Source organism: Pteronotus mesoamericanus, unplaced genomic scaffold (genome assembly GCF_021234165.1).
Source record: "Pteronotus mesoamericanus isolate MK-2021 breed Mesoamerican mustached bat unplaced genomic scaffold, CSHL_Meso_final contig_221, whole genome shotgun sequence".
NCBI classification, from domain to species: domain Eukaryota; kingdom Metazoa; phylum Chordata; class Mammalia; order Chiroptera; family Mormoopidae; genus Pteronotus; species Pteronotus mesoamericanus.
The window spans coordinates 13,899,666-13,913,976 of NW_026555092.1; the positions used below are offsets into that span (position 1 = coordinate 13,899,666).

At 48.8% G+C, this 14,311-nt stretch overlaps 1 pseudogene; it reads left to right on the top strand.

Annotated features, from left to right (window-relative positions):
- Positions 1-222: 222 nt before the first annotated feature.
- On the top strand, positions 223-1,350 carry LOC129069465 (60S ribosomal protein L26-like; annotated as a pseudogene).
- Positions 1,351-14,311: the final 12,961 nt, after the last annotated feature.

Below are 14,311 nucleotides of genomic sequence, written 5' to 3' on the forward strand. Positions count from 1 at the left end.
CCTTAGCTCTCCCGGCCACTCGTCCCTTGCAGGACCAGGTCATATGTGCTGGGACTTTTCTACCCCCCGAGATTGTCTGATACTGGAACCTGCACTCCTAACCACCTTGACACCCTGACTGTCCTAGAGTGGTCTTAGGCAGGAAGGAGGACTTTCTGACTGTGCAAAGTGAGAGGAAGACAGGGGCACGGGGACACGGGCAAGTTTACAGGTGGATGCAGGATGTTGGTGACTCCACTTCTTGGTGAAGTGGGAGGTAAGGTCATTGTCTGTGGAGTGTGTAGGTCATTAAGGTAGGAGGAAAAGGGTGAAGACTTGGAGAGGTCTTAGGGGGTCAAATGACAAAAGTCAACCAGGCAAATACTGGAGGCCTATGGGGCAACAGCAGGGCCTCGGGGGATTGACCGTGAATTTGCAGCAGGGCCCCCCGTGTGGCTGGATGACTTCCTGCAGCAGTGTCTGGCAGTATAGGAGGTGGACAGTTGGATTGGCCCAGGAGTGGGTTTCTGTAAGGGTGTGATGGAAGGACGAGGGTCAAAAGAAGACTTTGACAAAAGAGTAGATAATGTAATAGACCATGGGATCTTGGTGGGATTGGGAAGGAAAGAAAGACAAGAAGGGCAGATGGGGAAAAGTTAATGGGGAAGCAAATGGTGGTGGTGTTAATGATACTGAAGCTCAGGCATTGTGAAATCAGGAAGGTGAGAGCCCGGAGGATCAGAGAGGGTAGGCAGGTTTGCCTGGTTCAGAGAAGTGCGGTTTGGATAATGGCATAGTACAAGGGTCATGGAGCAGTGTCTGTGGTGCAGTGCAAGGGATCACTGAAGCAAACAGCCCACTCACAGATTTGGTGGTTTACAACAATAATAATGTTTTCCCTTTCATGGCCATCATAGAAGCGCCAGTGGTCAAAATACAGTTCAGTCCCTTTGGACTTCTGACTGGAGTAAGAACCGTAAAAGGCATTTCAATGTACCTGTCCACATCCTCAGGAGGATTTTGTCTTCTCCACCTTCCAAAGAGCTGAGACAGAAGTACAACGTTCAATCCAAGCCCATCTGAGGGGATGATGAAATTTAGATTGAGTGAGAACATTACAAAAGGTGGCAAATCAGTAAAGTTGTCCAGGTTTACAGGGAGAAATATGTTTTCTACATTGAATGAGTGCAACAGGAGAAAGCAAATCGTACAACTGTTCATGTGGGCATTCACTCCAGCAAGGTGGCTATTACTAAACTAAAGCTGGACAAAGACTGCAAAAAGATCCCGGAAGGTAAAGCCAAATCTCACCAAGTAGGACAGAAAAAGGGCAAATACAAGAAGGAAACAATTGAGAAGATGCAGGAATAAAGTAATTTTATACACAACTTTCATCAAAAACTTAAAATTAAAAAAAAAAAACCCATCACCGATAACAGTTTATTATTGCTCCCAAGTCTAGAGTCAGCTGGAAAATTCTGCTGATCTTGGCCAGGCTTGGCTGATCTTGGCTGGGCTCACTCATGTATCTTAGGTCAGCTGGCATGTTGGTTGAAGCTGGCAGGTCTAAGATGGCTTCTCTCACAGGTCTTGGGTTTGACTGGTTGTTGACTAAGGTTTTGAGGGTGACCAGATATCGTGTCTCTCATTATCAATCTCAGGGCCAGACTGAGAATACGTACATCACCTCTTCTGCATTCTACTAGTCAAAGGGAGTCATAAGGCCAGCCCAAAATCAAGGAATAGGGAAACTGGTTCCTTTTCTTTATGGGAAGAGCTGAAAAGTACTGTTGCCATTTTTCAATCTGGCACAGGGAAGGCCCTGAGAGTTCAAGGGGTTAGATCATCAGTTCCAACACTGAGTTCTTCCAGGATGTAGACCAAGATCTGGTTCTAAGTTCTTCAGAGAGTGAATGGGGGTGACACAGAGCACTGTAGATGACGGTGTCAGGAAGAATGGAGGTGGCTCAGGCCCTCAGAGGAGTGGCTGTGCGTGTGCATATGTGTTGGGAGGGGGGATGAAGTGTAGGGAATAGAAAAGATGTCAAGCTCTGATGGGATGAGGGGTTGGCAGTACAATCTTGGGAAAGAGTTCCTGGTACTTTGCAGAATCACATTAGCATTTCTGTACCTTTCTTTTCTCTGACCCACCCCCACTGCTGGTAACTGACAGAAGGTCACTGGTCCATCAAGACGCTGCCCAGGGGAAGGTTGCTACATCAGCTCTTTCTTATTGACTGGGCTGTCTTCACTTTCTTTCACTCAACAAGTAATTATTGAGCATCAGTCATGTGCCAGGTTCTGTGTGGGGACAGGAAAGAAGACACCGTCCCTGCCCTTGGGGAACTCAAATCTAGGCATTACAGCTAAGGTGTGTCTACAACATGAGCTCACATGTATACATATATAAATACACTACTTCCCTGGCACCCACACATGCTTTATGAATTATAATATTTATATTTGTTAACTAAAAAACAAAACTTAAAAATAGTTCTGATCATTTATCTTTGTATTCCAATCTCCAAGTCAGATTTTCTAGAATAAGGAACAATATTTTTAAAAGTAATCACAGAGTCTATTCAATGGTTTGTTTGAAACCCCCCATATTTAGTCTGACTCTTGAATATATTTCCATAAACAAAGAGAATGCCAGGAGATCTCTTTAAAAAATACAGAATAACAATAGCAGCAACAATAATAATAACTTCCCTATCTGTGGCATGCTGCAATTTCAAAAGTCAAACAGGCATGTTATGTCAGTTGTACTGTAAACAGCATCTCAAGGTTGGTCTCAGGGCCTCTGGGAGGTTTATGGGACCAAGTGTAGCTTTAGTCCTGCCCTAACTGAAGGGCAGGCTGGCAGGGTCTCCAGGTGCAAATCAACTTTGGAGGGTCAGGATAAGCCCTTCTAAAGGGAAGAGATACCTTCTCTGTCCCTTGTCCTGCTGCCCCTCCTTGGGCAGGGTGTAGGCTCCCAGCAGAAGACTACGGAGCCAGGGCCAGCACTGGGTTCCATGGCTCTTCATGGCCAAATTCATGCTGGTACCCATGCATAAGGTCCAGGAAGAGTCACTGCATCAAGGACTGTTGGAATTGGAAGGAACTTAAGAGACTTCTGGGCTTCAGTTAACATAAAATAGGGTTCCCATTCACACTGGCTTTAGGGTTATAGTGAAGTGGAAATACTATTGATTGGGACACCCTGGGGTTGATGCCCTATTGACACCATGGATGTGAGGTAGGTCTCAAGGCTGCCAGTCCCCACCTTCCCCAAGTGGGATCTACATGGACACCTGTGGCTCTGACCACCCAGTCCATGGTATTTTCTCCTTGCTTTATCTCTGGAGACTTTGGCCAGGCCTCTAACTCTGTGCTCTCCAGAGCTACCAGGGTCCTTTAAGCTTTCTCAACCCATGCTCCAAGGAACTGAAGATCACACCCACAGTTATGTCCTGAATTGGCTCAGATGCAGAGAACCTTCTTTCTGCCCCTCTGCTAACAGTGTCTGATCTTTTGCCTTGGGTGATGTCAAGTGCTGTGCTGGGTAGAGAGACAAACTGGACATATTCTCTGTCTGGGTGGAGCTCACAGTTTGCTCGGGGAGATAGACAAGACAATAGATGATCTTAATGCAAAGTGGTACAAAAGGAATCAGAGGAGGAAAGGACGTGGACCAAGAGCCTTTGCCCCCCTGGAGAAATCCGGGAGAGCCTCAGCTGAGTAGGAGTTCCCTTCAGCTGAGTACGAGGGGCATTGCAGGCAGGAGCTGCCTGTGCATCAGCAGGAGTGTGCAGACAGGGGTGGTGTGTTCAAGGAGAGGCCAGAACAGAAGATACACGAGGGAGGCATGACAAGAAATAAGACTAGGAAAAGGAGGTAAGGGATATAGCTGACAGAGGACCATGATGGTATTTCCTAAGGAGTCCAGGCTTTTTCCTGGGGGTCACAGGTAGCCATTGACAGAATTCTAGAGAGCACCCAGCATGTTCCAGGCTAAGTTAAAGCACAGGCATATTTGCTAGGCCTGTTTGCCACCCAAGCAGCTGAGTCAAAGAGTGAAGGTGGCATTTTCTATTGCCGAGTTGTGTGGCTAGCAGGCATGACCCACTAAACCCCATTTCCTCCCCAATCCATATGCTCTCTCTGGCCTCTCCAGCACTTCTCAAGCTTCCTCTCATCTCTTATCCCCCAGCCTGCCCCTTCTTGCAGGCTCGAGGATGGTATTAAGCTCTAGGATGTCTATCTCACCTATCATTTGGTAATAACAAAGAATGGAGTGTTCAAGGATTTGTTTGATAAGCCATATCAAAATCTCTTCTTGAAATGGCTACAAAAGACCCTGAGTCTCAGGGTTAGGGGTCATTCCAGTCACCAATCCAGATACTGTAGAAACAGCGACAAGTGTAGTTCCTCTCAGGTATCCATCACTTAGTGGGGGACAGACAAGGACATGTAACTTTATCCCATGTTGCAGGACCTTTGATAGAGGGAAGCAGAGGGGGCTTTGGGAGCTCCATAAAAGAAACCTAACTCAGCCTAGGGTGCAGGGACATTCTAGGAGGCATCTTAGATCAGGTGCCCTAGAGACAGACTCTGAGCAGGAGATATGAGTGGGGACGGTTTCCAGGGCAGTGTTCCTGGGAGCCATACCTGTTGGGCCTTTATGCCTCACATCGACCAGTCACTGGCTGTGGGCTGCACCAGAGAGGGGCCACCTGCGAGCAGCCGATGCTCCTGCTCCGGGTCATTGGGGAATAAGTGCCTGATCCTGAAAGGGGTGCTGGCAGGTGCATCATGGGAGGCCTCCCAGATGTTGATGCCGATGCCCAGACTTGAAGAGAGCAGGGGTGATTCAGGTGAGGTGGGTGAAGGAGCAGAAATAGCATGTGCAAGGCCCAGAGGCTTCTGCTCTTTAGAAAGGAGCAAGTAATGGGGCTCCAGAGCTCAGAGGGGAGGGTAAAAGAAGAGGCTGGGTAAGTAAGGGCAAAACCAGGTTCAGGAGCTTGAACTGGTCACAATGGCAATGAGCAGATGCAGAAGGGTTATGATGTCATTTGTCCTCTAGATTCACTCCAGTTGTATAATGAAGGGGGCAGGATCAATGGGGAGCAGAATAGTTAGGTGGTTTTGAAGTAAGTCCTTAACTTGTGAGCATCGGCAATATGGTAAGAGAGAGGGGTTAGGAAATATTCAAGGGGTAAAATTGATCAGTTAGTGACTAATTGGATGTGGAGATAACTCTTCTAACATTATATATACTAACTTATTTATGGTTTACAATAACTCATGAGAGGGGAACTATTAGTATCCCCACATTGCAGATGAGGAAACAGACTCAGAGAAGTTAAGTAACTTGCTAAGCTCACATAGCCAGTAAGCGGCAGAAGCCTGCATTTAAACCTGGACTTGCTTGCCTCCAAGTTTCGGCCTCAGACAATTGGATGGATGATGGTATTGCTTAAGAGAACATGAGAAGAGAGCTGGTTTGGGAGGACAATGGTGACATTTTCTTTGGGCATGATGACCCTGTGCTCCCTAAGTCATCTGAACAGGGATGTAATTGGCTCTATGGGTCTAGGTCAGATGAGCATGGGGTGAAGTGGGACATCTGAAGGCCAGCAGCCTTTAGGTGACAAATGACGCTCTGGGGACGGCTGAATTTATCTGAGGAGAAGGCTTGTAGTGAGAAGAGAACACAGGATGGACGGGAGAGGCACGTGGAAGGTAAGAGAAAGGCAGAGGAAGAAATCCCTGTCCAGGAAACCAAGAGAGATTGGCCAGAGATTTTGAAGGAAACTCAGAAGTGTTGTCACGGAAGCCAGAGGAAGAGAATGTTTTAAGGTTAGAAGTGCCGGATGCTGCAGACCGGTCCACTAAGGAGAGGACTAGAAACTGTCCTCCATTCACTGAGGCAGAGACGGGACAAACACCTAGTGTCTTGGAGAAAATGGAAGACAAGCATAGATCTAAATGCCTTTCTCTTGGCAGGAGCAGAAGTGAAGGGCTTTCGGGACAAAGTACTGTCTCTTTGGAGATTGGAACAAATGCCTGCTTATCGTTTCCTCCCGGGACTTCCCTAGCATCTCTCTGCTGAGATAGAAATCTGAGGCTTGTCATCAAAAGTGGGAGACAGATCATGACAGCTTGTCCTCTGAAACCTGCCCGCTGCCTCCGCACCTGGAGAGCCCCCGGAGGCTCGGGGCACAGGCGGGCGGAGGAGCGGCCCCCCACCGCATCTGATCCACTCTGCTCCTGCGGGCAAACACCTGGAGCCCTGTTGGCAGGCCCAGGGCTGTCCTGGGACAAAGCCCCACATCTGACAGTGGTGTGTGGCTGCACGGTATCCAGCCCTCACGCTATGCATCCTGCCACTTGCAAACACATGTATATATGCACATGTGTGCACACATGGTGCACACATACGCACAGCCCCGGCTGCTGCATTCCATCACCCACTGTGTTGGGGAGGAAGTTGGGGTAGAAGAAACTGTGCTGCTTTAGGATCCAAGCTCTAAGACTTCATACTAACTAAGTGCGCTCACCTCATCTTTTTGCCTTTTTGTTTCCTCATTTGATAAAATGAGGATCCATTGTTTTTTTTTAGAGTGACTGATATGCCATGACTAGCAGTAACGCTACTAATTAAGTGTCATGGGCTACGCAATACTCTTTACACACGTTTTTCTCATTTACTCCTCAGCATGACCCCATGAGGTACGTTCAATTATTTTTCCCATCTCACAATGGGGCAAACGGAGGCTCCAGAAGATACGTGACTCTTGCTCCAAGGCTCACAGCTTGTAAGTGGCGAGGCTGGGATTTGAGTCCAGACAGGTGGGCTCTGAGCTCTTGGATATTTTCTTTCTCTATGATTTTTTTTGCCCAATCCATTCCTTGGGAGCAGGCACTCGGAGGCATCTTCTTATATTCCTTATTGCCTTATGTTACTCTTGCAAAGCCACACATTGGCTTTCCTTCCGCCGCATATTAAAAGCCAAGTGCCTTTGCTGGGCCTTCAAGGCCTCGTTTCTCACCCTCCCTGGCCCAGCCCTTGGAACCTAGCACCCGGTAAGGTGTGCAGTGTCACAACGTCCAGGAGGACGGTGGCGGGTCCTGGAGGGCAGGGCTCAGGGTGTCTCATCTCTGAGCACCTCCCCCAGCTCTGGCACCTTCTCTCCCACTCCCACTCCTCCCCAAATCCTGATTTCCAATAAATATTTGTGCAACAGAAGCTAACCATGAAAGTAGCAGCGGTAGTGAAAATACTAGGAAAAGTTAAATGGAGCAACTAACAAACCCCGACTGAGGGCCATCCATAAACCCAGCTGTGGTTGGCTCTTTGGGGCAAGAGAGAAGAAGACACTTTGTCTCTATTCTTAGGAGATGACAGGCTGTATGATATGCAGGAAACATGGAGGTATTAACAAATGCAGCCTTAATGTTACCTGGGGGTAATACCTTGACAAGGAAATAAGGAGAAATCAGGGCAGAATTCCTGGTGGGGGCGGGGGTGGTGTTGTCACTGAGGCTTTTAAGGACTGGGAAAGGAGAGGGCATTCTGAAACTTCGGAGAGTTTTGCCCATTAAAATGCTGTCATCACTCTGGTTCACACCCCACCCAGACCCCGTGTCCCCCACCCCTGGATCTCCAGGCCTCTGCCAGTCCCTGCAGCCTCGCCTCCCACCACTCCAGCAGGCGAGTCTTCCTATAGTTTCCTCATCATGTCTTTTTGCTCAATGGGTTGGTTATTGCCCCTGAGGATGGCAGGATGCCCCCCACCCCCTGCTGCCTGGCTAACTCCTAACAATCCTTTAGTTTCATCTAAACCCACCTCCTCCAGCCCCAGGCTGGTTCAGCCCCCCTGCTTGCTGTTCTCACTGCATCCTCTGCTTCCCCTAGCATAACACACACCAGCCTTGCTGGTTATGGCTTAGTTCGTTATCTGCCGGCCCTGCCAGCTGGCAAACTCAGGGAGGCCAGGGGCTGTGCTTGTCCAGTTTATTCCTGTAGACCCAAACACCTGCACTAGTAGGTGCTAAATAAATGTCTGCAGAATTAATGATTAAGTGCTTGATACATGGTAGCTAGTTGTCATCGCCTTCAATGTTCTTTCTGGCCATCACCTCGTCCTTTGCCATTGCCCTCTGCCTTATCTTCTGTGTCCTGGTTCCGGCCCCCAACCCAGGAGGGAAGAGTTGTGTTGGGGCCCCAGAGATGCTGGTGATGTCTGGAGAACAGGGCTATGAAAGCCACAATGGGCTTGATCTGGAGCGCTTGTCCCTGCTAATTATTACGGACAAGCCTCCTTATTGAACCTCGTCCTCTTATTGACATTCGGAGGCATGAGCCTAGGCTGTTGTTTTAAAGGCACTCATTAGCCACACAAATCAGTCCTGTTGACAGAGCGCCTTTGAATTAAGCATCTCGCCGTAGTCATTGGACAAGGAGCAATTTATAATGCCATTAGCAACGCTTTCGAAGGTTACAGGCATCAAAAATTGTTCAGCCGTAATTATTCTTAATGGATACAAGAAATAAACTGACGCAGGACAGCTTTTTCATTAGCCTTCAATCAAGGCTGATGGCTTTGAGAAATGTACAGTAAGTGCGTTTTGGGGAGAAATAATGATGTTACAGCACCTTTCCCAGGAAAATGCTCTTGGTACACAGCTTAACTTTTAATGGCCTTAATTTGGCATAATTAAAAAAAATTTGAATTTGTGTTTGAAGATCTTGAAATAAATTATTTGGTTCCCATTTTTAACCCTTGGGGGAACCGGCACTAAACAGCAGGGAGGGAGTGAGGGAGCCGGTCTCTGGGAATGGAAGAGCCAAATGGGGAGTTGGGGCTTGTAGGGCTGGGGCCTCCGGAAAGCCCACCTCATCTGCAGCTGTGAGAGCTGAACCCCCACCCCAGAGTTTTGAGTGACCTTGGAGAAGAGATTGGCTTTCTGAGTAACCAGAACCAAAGCGATTCAAGGGCAAGTCCCTATCTACAGAGCCCATTTACATCATCCAGGAAGTGGGGCTCATATATGGAGGGAAAAAAGAATCCCACCCCTTGGAGCGGGGCAGGCTAAGGAAATAGCAGACATGGGAATAAGCCCAGGTCCTGAGCTGTGGGACCTCAGGCAAGTGATGACATCTCTCTGAGCCTTGGTTTCTTCCTCTGTGAAATGAGAATACCTGAAAAGACAATATGTCCATATTGGAGGGCCATTGTGAGAGTTTGAAGAACATTCTGAGAATTAGTATGAAAGCTACTGCCCAGTGCCTGGCACATAGTAGATGTTCAATAAGTGTTCATTCCTGAGGTCAGGTTGGTCCACTTGCTGTGGTAGTCCCTCTTGGTCAACGCTAGGGTACCAAAAACACTGGAGGGGGACAATTATGTGTGGCCCCCAGATCAAAGAAAAAATTATTGACTTCTAAACTGCCTTTTAAATGTGGGTGGATCAGTTGAATGCTGGGTCTTTTTTGTATGCAAATTTGGGGTAGAGTGGAATTGTTGGGACAATGAAGGAGATGACACTAAGTAGAAGGGGCCAAGCACCTGCCTGTCTATCCTTCCTCAGGCAGGACTCAGTTTCTCCCACAAATAAATGCTAACCAAGTCCTTCAAGTCTATCAGATTGAAGATGGGACAAATCCTAACTTGCCTAGAGTGCTCATGTGTCTCGTGCAGGCCGGATTGTATCAAGAAGGCAGTGATACAAAGGTTTACCTGAGCCAGGCTGTACAAAAAGAATGAGACATGTTCACTGTCATAATCATAGCACTCAGTAGGCTTCCTCAGTGCCTCCCAGGACTTGCCAATGGCAGACACAGTGTGGCGCCTGCACCCAGGTCCACAGACCTGGTGTCTCACCTTGGCTCTCCACTGCCCGCCGTGAGGCGTTGGATATGATGCCTCTTCCCTCTGGGTCTCAGATCCCTCATCTAAAAATGACAGAGGAGCTGGAAGTTACTGCTTCAGACTCCAGAGAAATTCAGCAAACTGCCTCTCAGGGTGCAATGTGCATCAGGCCTGCCTGAGAACAGAGGCATGAACAGGCAAAGGCTTAAGCGAGTTTCATGGCAGAAATATTGTCAATAGGAAACATTCTGACCACTGGCTTAGTGCTTCCGGGACTCGGGAGACATGGCCACTGTCCCATCCTAGTAGGTATGCTCTAATTCGGCATGGTCAGCAAAAGCCATGGGCAGGCTCAAGGTCAAATGCTGAAATAGTGACCGAAAGCTGGCAGATCTGGGTTCTACTTCCAGCTTGGCCAGGAAGTCCCTGTGTGATCCTGTGTGGGTCAATTAGTTTCTTGGGGCTTCATATTCCCTATCATTATATCCTGTGGAATTTGGACCCAACACTTTATTTTTTTCCTCTTCGTTTCCTTCCTCCCTCCCTCCCTCCCTCCTTCCTTTTTAGCTGACAAATCTAATTTTTTCAAGTGTAAACTTATGTAGATGCCTAGTATAGGAAATGAATAAATATGGAGCTCATCGGTTGACCTGTGGGTGGGAACCCTAGAACCTACCCCACTGAAGTTTCCTCTGAAACTTCATGACCCATGAGACTCCTCAGGGCATTGATGACCCCTCATGAGACGGCCCTGGTCTGCCTCGCCTTGAAACTTCATCTCTTGCTATCTCCTCACTCACCCTCTCTCTCTAACACTGGCCGACTTGCCAGTCTCCACATGTGCCATGCACTGTCACTCCCCCTTGTCTTTCTTCAAGTTGTTTTCTCCTCCTAAAATGCTTTTGCCTTGTTGTCTGTCTGGCAAACTCCAACATCTCCTTCAAGGTGACCATCTCTGGAAGCTCCCCAGTGCCCCACACAGGATGAATCTCTCACCACACTAGGCATCTGTAGGACTTTGTAAGCCAACTGATAAAAGGTGGCCCAGAGGGTATTTTACAATAGCTTCTTGGTGATGTGTCTCTCTTCCCAAACTGCAAATGCCTTAAGGGCAGGACGGTCCCTGACTGAGCTTTGTCTCCCAGCGTTGCGCGCTAACAGCACAGGCTGGAGGTGCCTACACAGCACAGGACCTGGCACACCACAGAAGCCCAGCCATACCAGGCTCTGGCACACAGTAGGTGCCTAACTAACGTAGGTCCTGGTGTATGCAGGTGTCCCCTATCCTAAGCTATGGCACAAAAGAGGCATTTATGGGCACACAGTGGGAGCTTCCCCAGCACAGGGCCTAGCTCTTGGGTGGTCAGTAAATATTTGCTAAATGGAATTTCAATGGGGTGAAAGCCCAGTTCTGGGAAAGCTGCTGGCGGCTCCCCAAAGAAACCAGTATTTTCCCTCCTTTCATCACTGGTCAAAAGAGTAAATGTCATCACCTCCTAAAGCCAGGAGTGGTCCGGGCAACAGTCTGAGGTGGTGGGAGAGGTCTGGAGCAATGAGTGGATACTGCTTATCTCCATCGGCAAGTTCTCAAACTATGACTCCCTGCCACCCTCCCCCCTCAGCCTTCGTTTGGACTTCTTCTGATAAACACCAATCTCTGTGCAAATTCTTGAGGCTGACTGCCTCCCCAGTCCAGGCGCTGCTCCACTGGAACTCCAGATGTGTGATAAGGCAGGGAAATACATTTTCAGTCCACCAAGTCATCACATTTTCTGACAAGGATGCTCAGGCGCATGCAGATCTCTGATGACTAATATCGCCCTCACTCAGCAGAGGGCTTCAGAAACCATCCAAACTATCACCCAGCTGTCAGGTGTCAGCTCATCCCCTGGCTTTGCATCTTGAGGGGCCCTCTGAGGTGCTCCGTGTCCTGACACGGCAAAGCAGCAGGCCCTGTGCTGAGGAGGGGGCTGGTTGGCAGTCAGCGGTCCTGGGGCCTGTCCTGCCCTCGTGGGTGACTTTGGTGGATCTGAGCGTCAACTTCCCCCTGCCCATCCAATGAGAGAGGAATTTCCAAATCTCTGAGGGACTTTCCAGTGCCAAGACTGTGATTCTCTTACTTTTCTGCCATTAGGAGGATGGGATGGCAGAATCTCATTGCTATGGAATGTAAAGGAGGCCTCAGAATCTTAGGAAAAAAGTAGTAGGAGTAGCTGTATTTCTAGAAATAATAATAATAGCAACTTCTACTTTCCCTGAGTTATTTCACCTATTTATAGCTCTGGAATCAGGCAGACCTGGGTCCAAAGCCCTGTTGTGTCCTAACTAGCTGTGTGACCTTGGACAAGTTACATAACCTCTCTGAGCCTGAATTTTCTCCCATGACATAAGGAGATGATAAGAATTCAATGAGATGATATAAAGTACTTTTAGCACAGGACTTAGAACACTGGAAGCACTAATAAATGTTGTTTTTTTTAAAAAAAAATCAATGTTAATAATGATCCTTCTAATACACCTCATAAAGTAATTATTTCTATCCTGATTTTACTGATGAGGGAACTGAAGTGCAGACGGGCTAAATCACTTGCCAGAAGGTCAGAGCCTGGGTTGTCCCCAGGACTACCTGACCTCAGGTCCACCGGACCCCAGGTCCAGGCGCTCATCCCTTGCTCTGTACCACATTGTAGGAAGTCCGTGGCCCTCTCGCTCTGCAAGCCTTGTTCAAAACGGGCTCGGCCAGCCAGCCCTAGCATGTAGGGAAATGAAAGGGATCTGCTGAGAGCTGGGGAGTTTGACAGGACTGTGGGGAAGCAGCTGGCTTTCGGGGGCTCTGGACCCCTGAGGGGGTGGGCTGGGACCGAGGTATGGAAGTCATCTGGTCACTGCAATTTGGGCTTTTCTTTGGGAAAAATGAAGTTGAGAAGAAAATAGATTGCAGTCTGTTACAGACCCAGTGGCTGCAAATCATTCTGAAGATTAGCTTTCTATGGGAAAATCTATATACTAATTAACTCTATGGCCTCTCTAACGAGTTTAAGCACAATAAGGCCTCTGAAAATATCGAGGCATTTTGCAGCTGCCTTAAATTTTACCTTGGGAGACATGCTCACAGCTCATGAGGCTGTTTGAGAGGTTCCAGAATGAAAGGGGAATCTTAAATGATTCATTTCCAAGGGCAGGAGGTGGGAAGCCATGACTTTGGTTTATTGCAGAGGGAAGCGCAGAGCTCCAGGCTTGTTGGGATAGATGGAGTCCCCGCCTTGGTGGCCTTGGTTGGCACCTGGGTGTCACCCAGGATTTCCCACTCCTCCAAACTCTGTGTCCTCAGTGTGAAGATTGTGAGGCCATCACGAGGTCTGGGCAGAGACAGGCTTCCTGGGACTTGGCCGTGGAAACCAAGGCAGGAACCTTCTGCTGACTTGCTGAGGTCCTGCTGGGACAGTGCTGCTCGGGCCAGGGGAGGGAGCAGGCATGTTCCCGTGGGTGACGCAGGAGACAGCCCAGCCAGCAGAGTCCCTGGGTGCTTTACTTCTCCCTCGAGATTGTCCTTCCTGCGGTGCCGCTCTCAGACCGCGGGCCTTTGCCCAACACTTCTTTTAGAGACCAGGTCGTGCAAGGAATGGCTGGTATAGCTCAGCACAGCACACATGTGTTCGCACCTGAGAAGGCACTTGCATACCCATGAGTACCCATGAACAGCCACATGTATGTGGAGCCATGCCCCATACACCCCACACTCATGTATATGCAAAAACACACATGCATGAACACATATTCACACACACACACACACACACACACACACATCTTCATCTACCCCTACACACAGCACTCGGGCTGGAAACCCCCCCGTTCTTGTTCCCTGGGAGCACAGACCGCCGCCCCTCAGCCCCAGACAATCCTGGCGGTAAGCCTGAGTACATCATGCTTCTGGAGGAAGGAATCCAAGGGCCCTTCTCCTCCAGCCCCTCCAGGAAAGGCACGCTAGTGCCACTCATTGACACCCTTCATAAAGCAAGAGTCCAGGTGTGGTTCTGAATAGAAATCCTTGCAAGGCCTGTCCATGGTCAAGACATTCCTGCAGGTGTGGCCTGTCGCTGCCCACTGACCTCAGTGGTGTATGCTTTGCTCATAACAGGCACTCAGGAAACTCGTCACGGCCATTGTGCTCTCCACAAGGGACTTATGGTGTGAACAAGGAAGGAAGAGGGCTTTTTGTTTCACAAATAAAAAGAAGGGGGCTGCTCAGGCCCTACCAATAACCGTGGGCTTCTATGCTGCCATTGGCCGTTCTTGTTTACCACATACCTGGACACTGTGCTAAGTATTTGACATCATTCCTGAGAGGTGGGCCTGCTCATCCCTCTTCCCAACGAAGAGACCAAGGCTCAGAGAGGTGAAGTGACCTATCTGAGGTTTCATCTGAGGTTCCATCACCGTGAGTAGTAGGGCCTTGGCCAGCGCACGTC